General features: G+C 41.5%; 1 long non-coding RNA gene across 1 annotated transcript; it reads left to right on the top strand.

Annotated features, from left to right (window-relative positions):
- The first annotated feature begins 4,793 nt into the window (after positions 1–4,793).
- Positions 4,794–6,317, top strand: LOC146062529 (uncharacterized). The gene is made up of 4 exons (XR_014471373.1): positions 4,794–4,871; positions 5,513–5,567; positions 5,659–5,749; positions 6,174–6,317. It is a non-coding gene; the product is annotated as an uncharacterized LOC146062529 (long non-coding RNA).
- Positions 6,318–8,968: the final 2,651 nt, after the last annotated feature.

Below are 8,968 nucleotides of genomic sequence, written 5' to 3'. Positions count from 1 at the left end.
TGGCACAGGCCAGTCATGTATATATTACTGTCACCACTGGCCGCCAACGATATTTCTAAGGCAGTAATATATACATGGATGGCACATGCCAGCCATGTATATATTACTGTCACCACTGCCCACCAATGATATACAGTATATGGCAGTAATATATACATGGATGGCACATGCCAGTCATGTATATATTACTGTCACCACTGCCCACCAATGATAATTATAAGGCAGAAATATATGCATGGATGGCACAGGCCAGCCATGTATATATTACTGTCACCACTGCCCACCAACGATAAATATAAGGCAGTAATATATGCATGGATGGCACATGCCAGTCATGTATATATTACTGTCACCACTGCCCACCAACGAGAATTATAAGGCAGTAATATATACATGGATGGCACATGTCAGTCATGTATATATTACTGTCACCACTGCCCACCAACGATAAATATAAGGCAGTAATATATGCATGGATGGCACATGCCAGTCATGTATATATTACTGTCACCACTGCCTGCCAATGATAATTATAAGGCAGTAATATATACATGGATGGCACAGGCCAGTCATGTATATATTACTGTCACCACTGGCCGCCAACGATATTTCTAAGGCAGTAATATATACATGGATGGCACATGCCAGCCATGTATATATTACTGTCACCACTGCCCACCAATGATATACAGTATATGGCAGTAATATATACATGGATGGCACATGCCAGTCATGTATATATTACTGTCACCACTGCCCACCAATGATAATTATAAGGCAGAAATATATGCATGGATGGCACAGGCCAGCCATGTATATATTACTGTCACCACTGCCCACCAACGATAAATATAAGGCAGTAATATATGCATGGATGGCACATGCCAGTCATGTATATATTACTGTCACCACTGCCCACCAATGATAATTATAAGGCAGTAATATATGCATGGATGGCACAGGCCAGTCATGTATATATTACTGTCACCACTGCCCACCAACGATAAATATAAGGCAGTAATATATGCATGGATGGCACATGTCAGTCATGTATATATTACTGTCACCACTGCCCACCAACGATAAATATAAGGCAGTAATATATGCATGGATGGCACATGCCAGTCATGTATATATTACTGTCACCACTGCCTGTCAATGATAATTATAAGGCAGTAATATATACATGGATGGCACAGGCCAGTCATGTATATATTACTGTCACCACTGGCCGCCAACGATATTTCTAAGGCAGTAATATATACATGGATGGCACATGCCAGCCATGTATATATTACTGTCACCACTGCCCACCAATGATATACAGTATATGGCAGTAATATATACATGGATGGCACATGCCAGTCATGTATATATTACTGTCACCACTGCCCACCAATGATAATTATAAGGCAGAAATATATGCATGGATGGCACAGGCCAGCCATGTATATATTACTGTCACCACTGCCCACCAACGATAAATATAAGGCAGTAATATATGCATGGATGGCACATGCCAGTCATGTATATATTACTGTCACCACTGCCTGCCAATGATAATTATAAGGCAGTAATATATACATGGATGGCACAGGCCAGTCATGTATATATTACTGTCACCACTGGCCGCCAACGATATTTCTAAGGCAGTAATATATACATGGATGGCACATGCCAGCCATGTATATATTACTGTCACCACTGCCCACCAACGATATACAGTATATGGCAGTAATATATACATGGATGGCACATGCCAGTCATGTATATATTACTGTCACCACTGCCCACCAATGATAATTATAAGGCAGAAATATATGCATGGATGGCACAGGCCAGCCATGTATATATTACTGTCACCACTGCCCACCAACGATAAATATAAGGCAGTAATATATGCATGGATGGCACATGCCAGTCATGTATATATTACTGTCACCACTGCCCACCAACGATAAATATAAGGCAGTAATATATGCATGGATGGCACATGTCAGTCATGTATATATTACTGTCACCACTGCCCACCAACGATAAATATAAGGCAGTAATATATGCATGGATGGCACATGCCAGTCATGTATATATTACTGTCACCACTGCCCACCAACGATAAATATAAGGCAGTAATATATGCATGGATGGCACATGCCAGTCATGTATATATTACTGTCACCACTGCCCACCAACGATAAATATAAGGCAGTAATATATGCATGGATGGCACAGGCCAGTCATGTATATATTACTGTCACCACTGCCCGCCAACGATAATTATAAGGCAGTAATATATACATGGATGGCACAGGCCAGTCATGTATATATTACTGTCACCACTGGCCGCCAACGATAATTCTAAGGCAGTAATACAGATGGGGCCATTCTTCCCCTTGCCGCCAGCTTGCCATATTGCTGTAGCTGGCGGGAGATGGCAACGGTGGGACGAGTGTCTCGTTGCTGAGAATGTGGCACGCGAGTGTCTCCTGCGTGCACGCCCCACTCTGGCAGGCAACGTTGGATGGCACATTGGGAGCTGCTCCAATGCAGCGGCCCCATCTGTATATACATTGCTGGCACAGGCCACTGCCCACCAATGTATATTTTTATGGCAGCAATGTATACATTGCCAGCAATGTATACATTGCAGCCGCCACTGCCACCAATATACATTGTGTTTTGGTGGTAACGTATACATTGCTGCCGCAGGCGAATGTATTTCTCCCTATGTACAAGGCTGCAAATAATCGTTGCCATGCACATGGGCGGGATTTTGCCTGACCGAGGAGGCGTTTACCTGATCGCGGGGCTTTGAAAATATGCAGCCCAGCGATCAGTTCTGAATCAGGCCTCAAGAACAGGAATGCACAGAATAATATGGCAGCTGTTCCCACCCTTGGAATTCAAACCCACCCATTATGTAAATAACCTTATACTGAAAGATTTTTAGCAAAGTCTTTCGCCTCCTGAAAATCTGTTGGTCTTTGGGGAAAAGAGCTCAGTGTGTACGAATTACTTTGGTGAAAAATAAATCTATCAGAGATTTTGGCAAAGTCTTTTGAAATGAAAGTCTACAAGTGTGTATGGGCCTTTACTGTATGTTGTTCATAGAAAATAGCAAAAAAACTGTACACACAGTGCAACATAGAACATACTACATTGTTGCTTCGAATAAGCATCAGAACAAAGACGCTGGAGCCAGTGCAACTGCAAATTAATGTTTGAATCACGTCTGCATTTGACAAACCAGCCCCCATCCCCTCCCTCAAATATAAACTACTGTACCTGTCACTCAGTATCTGTGTCCGCTGTAAGTCACTGCACATGTGCAGTGTGACTGACATAGCATTTTAAATAAATAAACTGTGCAAATGTCTGCATCCACAACTGAATCAGGCCCTTTGTAAGGTGCTGTGATTCTGCTTGCTGCATAATAATGAATCAAATGATAGATTGTAAGCTTGCGAGCAGGGCCGTCATACCTTTGACTGACTGTAAATACCCAGTTTGTTGTATCACTGTCTCCTATTGTTAAGCACAAGTGAATATGCTGCACTATAGAAGAAACTATTAATAAATAAATAAATATGAAGGGAGTTCACCACTATGTCACTACTAATGACTATCATATTATACTGTTCACTCTAGCATGCACTATCTATTAAAAACCCATGCAGTTCCTCTTCCATGCCTGGAGTGTCGCTGTCTGCTGTAGTGCTTCTAGCACAGTGTGGTCTGTATATCAGCACTGATATGCAAACCAGACCTGTGCGACAGTGACTCACTAAAAGCACAAGTTGCAGTGAGGCAGGGCTGGGGCTGTCGTGTGTGCTGCTGCTGAATGGCTGGCCAGACTGTCTTTCACTGTCAGCTACCACCCACAGCAGCAGCAGCAGCAGCACACAGCCACACACACATATGAAAGCCCAGCCAGCAGTGATACTGTCTTGTTTGTTAATTGCTTTTTTTTTATCAGTCTCTTAATTTTTTAATGAATATAAATCAAGGAGAGAGTGAGGTGACTGCAAAGCATTGAAAGCAGCACACATTGACACACAAAAGAAAAAACATTGGAATATTGAGAAAAACATCGGGGGGAGAAATCTAGCGATGTTGATGAAACATTGGATCCTCAACATTGCAGGGTTAAACATCGAACATCGGAACCATAAATCCGATGTTTCCGATGAAACATCATATGATTACCCATCCCTATTTGTGAATACAAATGCTACTTTCTGCCCCTTCATTTGAGTGCTGGTCGATTTCTTGCTCTGTCTGCTCAGTAGATTGGGTGAGTGTGTGAACTAGATATAGATATATAGATATACGGTTCTGGATGAGCGTCACTCCGGACTTGGTTAAAGTATTTTCCAAAAAAGTAAACAGCACACATGGTTCCTGCAACGTTTCAACTATATAATTGAGTTTTGTCATAAATCTCAAGTAAATAGTTGAAACATTGCAGAAACCATGTGTGCTGTTTCTTTAATTTGAGAAATATCCAAGTCCGGAGTGACGCTGATCCCGAACCGTGTATGCTAGCGCGTTTAAGATTGTGCTAAAATCAGAGGGCACGCGGCTGTACGCTATTTGGACTTTGTAAGTGCCGATCCTTTCACTACTATATAGATAGATAGAGATATCTTTATCTAACTCGATATCTATTATTTTATATAGATATATATCTGTGTGTGTGTGTGTGCATTTATAGGTAAAATAACATTACTCACCAAATACTGAATGTGTCCATTAAGCTGTTTTTTTTTTTTAACATGTACTTTCTTTTTCCCAGGACTAGGGCAACGACTCATTACAAACCATTCGTTTCGAACTAAGTTTCTGGCGTGTATGCAGAATCACACGGTGATGTGAGTATTATTAACTGTGTTAATGTTCCTACTGTTGTTGATGTGACGGCGATGGAATAGGCCCGTCACTTGGTAGCCCTAGCGGGACCGACTACAACTGCTACAGCTACATCTCTGGAACTGCTGCTTCCTCATAGGGAAAACACCACCCTTCACGAAGACGGACGCATGATACAGGCGTACAATACTACAGTAGTCGATGGCGTCCGCCTAGTGCTTTCAGGCGGCAAAACCCTTCCTGTTTCCATGCTGTACATTCTCTTGTAGTCGTGATCTTCCTTGGCTCACAATACTTTCGTGATGGTGTAATCTCCAGGGTACAAACACAAAAGTTGTGGTTATAATCCTTATGGGCACAGGTTGTCTTACAAAACTATATCATGGGGTCAGGATAACGATGTTGGGTTGAAATTTTTTATGTTGGGATCCACGTTAAGGGAGTGCAATATCCCCTACTTACATTGAAAAGCTGCCTCCATTATCGTTTGCTATGCTCCCTTCTGCCTGTGGTGTAAGCACATTAACACATACGGGCGGGGGGATTGTTTAAGATAGGCATTTTGTGTACTAAATGCAGATGTGCTGTAGCAATGAATTTTTGCGCTGCTGCCTGCCTAATTCAACACCTATCATATTGACAGGCAGCGGGCGCAGTAGAAACCCACCACCTGCTCTTCGTCCTCCTCTGTGCTCCATGTAAGTAAACAGTCAGGCTGTCATCATCAATACCTCTTCTGTGTCCTCCTTAGCTTCCTGATCTAACCAGTATGTTACGTGGTGTACACAGTGTCCACAGGTGGAGCCATATGCAGCATTAAGTAGGAGCGCAAGTGCAGCCAGCAACATAACAGAGACCCACAGGAGCAGAGGCCGGACAGGCATGTTCTTCTGAAGATAATCTTTTTGAGCGTGTTCCTTTCATTTTGGTGGTCTGTGTGTGTGGTTGGGTAAACAAATATTAAGTTTTAGAGAGGGGTTGGTGGTGGTGATTATCCCTTTAAATTTGGGAGGGGGGAGGGATAGTGTCACATTAAGGTTTGGGGGGTGGGCCAGAGTGTCTCATTAAGGTATGAGGAGGGAGTAAGCAGGTGAGAATAGCACAATAAGGTTTGGAAAGGGAGCATGTCACATTAAGGTTTGATTGGTGGGGTAGAAAGAGTCCAAAAAATTTTTTTTGCTTGTGGTTTGAATACAAATAAATTTTTGTGGATAGGTGGCAGGGTGTGTGACAGTAATGGCGTCATGTAAGGGAGTCTCATAGGATTGTGTAATTTCATGTAATATTATCTCTTGCAATTTCAGCAAGTGGCTGTCAATCAAGGAGACGCATCTATTAATATACACCAGAAGAAGAAAGCTGGTCTGCTAGGTGACTGACGTCATAAGCTACTAACACTCCGTCGACATCATTTTCAAAGACAGCACTCTACTAACGTCTTCCACACTAAACTGGTCAGTTAATTATACAATGTCTCTCATGCCATGTAATCTGTTTGCTTGGTTTGTTGTAAGACATGCTCCAAATGCGAAAATTGCTTAATGCAGCATTGAAACATCGTACCATTAGTAGTTATTATTTGAACTGAAATATACCATTAGCTATGACAAACCTCACATTGTGCTTATTAGTAAATGTAAGGTTACAAATTTGTTAAAGATACTTTAAGTACCACTGCGAAACGCAACCTGCTGAAGGAGGTGGAAACGTTAGTGCAGCTCACCGTTCATAAATCGGACATTAGGCATGCACTCTGCACAATATATCGTAGCAGCCAAAACACTAATTCCACCACATTGTTGGTGGTCTGTGCTGGTGACATATGTTATGGTTAAGCACTATCCCTAAGTACAACACACGGGGAAAATACATAATCCCTTGAACATTTTTTTTGAAAGTAGCATTGCATGTCTGGATTGTAAATTTGTATTTTAAAAAATGTTTTGGTCATAAACATAAATTAACATCTGAAATTTCGTCTACTAAATTTGTGATATATGCTTGTTTTTTTGATTACAAATTAATTTGCAAATACAGTCATAATGGAGGAAATGAACGAAGTTTTTCCGGAACAAATTGAACAAGAAACCACTTCCCAGGAGATATGTTCCATAAATTCAAACAACAAGGAGCGGAAAAGATCAAAGAAATTCACCCATGAGGAAAATGAAACTTTGATTGACAAAGTAATATTAAATTACGACAAATTATTTGGAAGGCCAGGTGGTATGCATTATTCTTTTGAAAGCAAAGTGGAGCTATGGAATAACATTGCTAAAGATGTCAGTGCCCTTGGGGTCTGCCGAAGAAACAGTACCGTGTGCAGAAAGAGGTTTAGCGACTGCAAAAGTGGTGTTAAAAAAAAAATGTCGGATCAAAATAAATACCAAAGTGCCACGGGTGGAGGTCCTAGTAAAAATTTTGAATACAATTCCTGGGAAGCGAAATTAACCACCATAATTACACCAACAAGTGTTTTAGGAGTTCAAGGAGGATTGGATACAGGCAAAAATATAGAGATAACAGGTGATTTATATAAATGTTTACGGGTTGAGAAAACAATCTGTATTCTTTTTTTTCATTATATTTTTTTTAGAAATTGTTGTAATTAAGTTTGAATTAAAATTCTATGCTTTCAAGTACTGAAATTAGTGCGTAACACGTTTGTGACTAAGGGGTAGATTTAAGAGCTGCCAAACAGGGGAATCTGCGCTATCCCCGTGCGCTATAGCAGGGGATAGCGCTACCCCTGATCTATCACATCCGCCGGGCGTTTACTCTAACGCCGGCGGTGTGGGGCAGGAAGCATAGCGCAGTGGCGATATTTTGCAATGCTCCCCTGCGACCTGCCAGATTTATGAACGTTCAGCATCGCTGACCGTTCGCCGCCTGCAGCTGTCGACTTTGACAGCTGCAGGCGCCGATGCCCTATACCTAACAGCAGGGACTACACTGCCCCTGCTGTTGGCGCTGAGCTGCGCTGGGATCTCGCGAGACTAGCGCGATCCCGCCCATGCTCATTGAGCAGGCCGGGGGGGAAGGAGACGGCGCATCAGTATTAACTGATGCGCTGTCTCCAGGAGGGACATCGCCAGAGGGGGGAGTTAGCGCTCCCCCGCTCCGGTGCTAAGATCTTAATAGATCTTGTCGGTGTCCCCTCCTGCTTTGCCTCGCTATTGGGGCAAAGCAGGAACTGTTATAGCGGTGCAATAGGCGCCGCTATAATAAATCTACCTGTAAATGTAGAAGATTTAGATTGAAATTGGTTCTACTGTACATCAACTACATCCTATGTGATTACTACTTTGTTTAGATTTTTTGAGATTTTGTCTCTGAAAGTGACTAATCTGACTATTTCAATATTAATGGCATAGCTAATCCAGTTGTACAAATTTATTTAGAAATTTTTTAAAAAGAAAAAAATGTCTCACAGAACAGGTCTATCACTAATCAAATACTTTTTGCTTAAAAAGGTGTATAAAATCTTCTAGGAAGACCCCTTCTCAGTTAGCATGACCGTGAACATGCAGCCGGGATTCAAACATCTGGCTGCAGAGGGACAAGAAGGGGGCATGGACGTGAGTGACGTCAGGGAATGGGCGAGCTGCAGATGGCAGCTCATCATCTCCCGGCTCATTCTGCCGGGAATAATTGTTCAATGTTGACGGGGAGGACAGTATTGAATAGGGCCCATCGGCCATCTCCACTACGGGAGTTGCTCAATGGCAATTGCTTATCCCCCTAAGATAGAAAATATACAGAGTTACAATAGAATATCCATAAATTTGGTGGCATAATTTAAATCCTTAAATGATGTGATTGATGTACAGAATCCAAGCAAATTTAAAATGTTTTATCTTAAATGTTAAATATTATGTATTATTTAAATTCAATTGTGGTTTTAAAGTAAGTGTTTTTTGGGGGGGAGTATGAATTCATTGCAAGGTGTGATAGTTTTTTATCACAATCTTCTCTACTTTTTCACAAAGAACAAATGAAGATGTCCACAGATAATCGAAACAAGAAAAATGGAAAGAAACCAAAAGAGAACAGCACAGTTGGTAAATATCTTTTTAAAACCATTGTATAGATTTAGAAT

The sequence above is a fragment of the Crinia signifera genome, chromosome 3 (assembly GCF_055691185.1).
Source record: "Crinia signifera chromosome 3, ASM5569118v1, whole genome shotgun sequence".
Lineage (NCBI taxonomy): Eukaryota > Metazoa > Chordata > Amphibia > Anura > Myobatrachidae > Crinia > Crinia signifera.
This window is presented reverse-complemented; position numbering and strand designations above follow the sequence as displayed.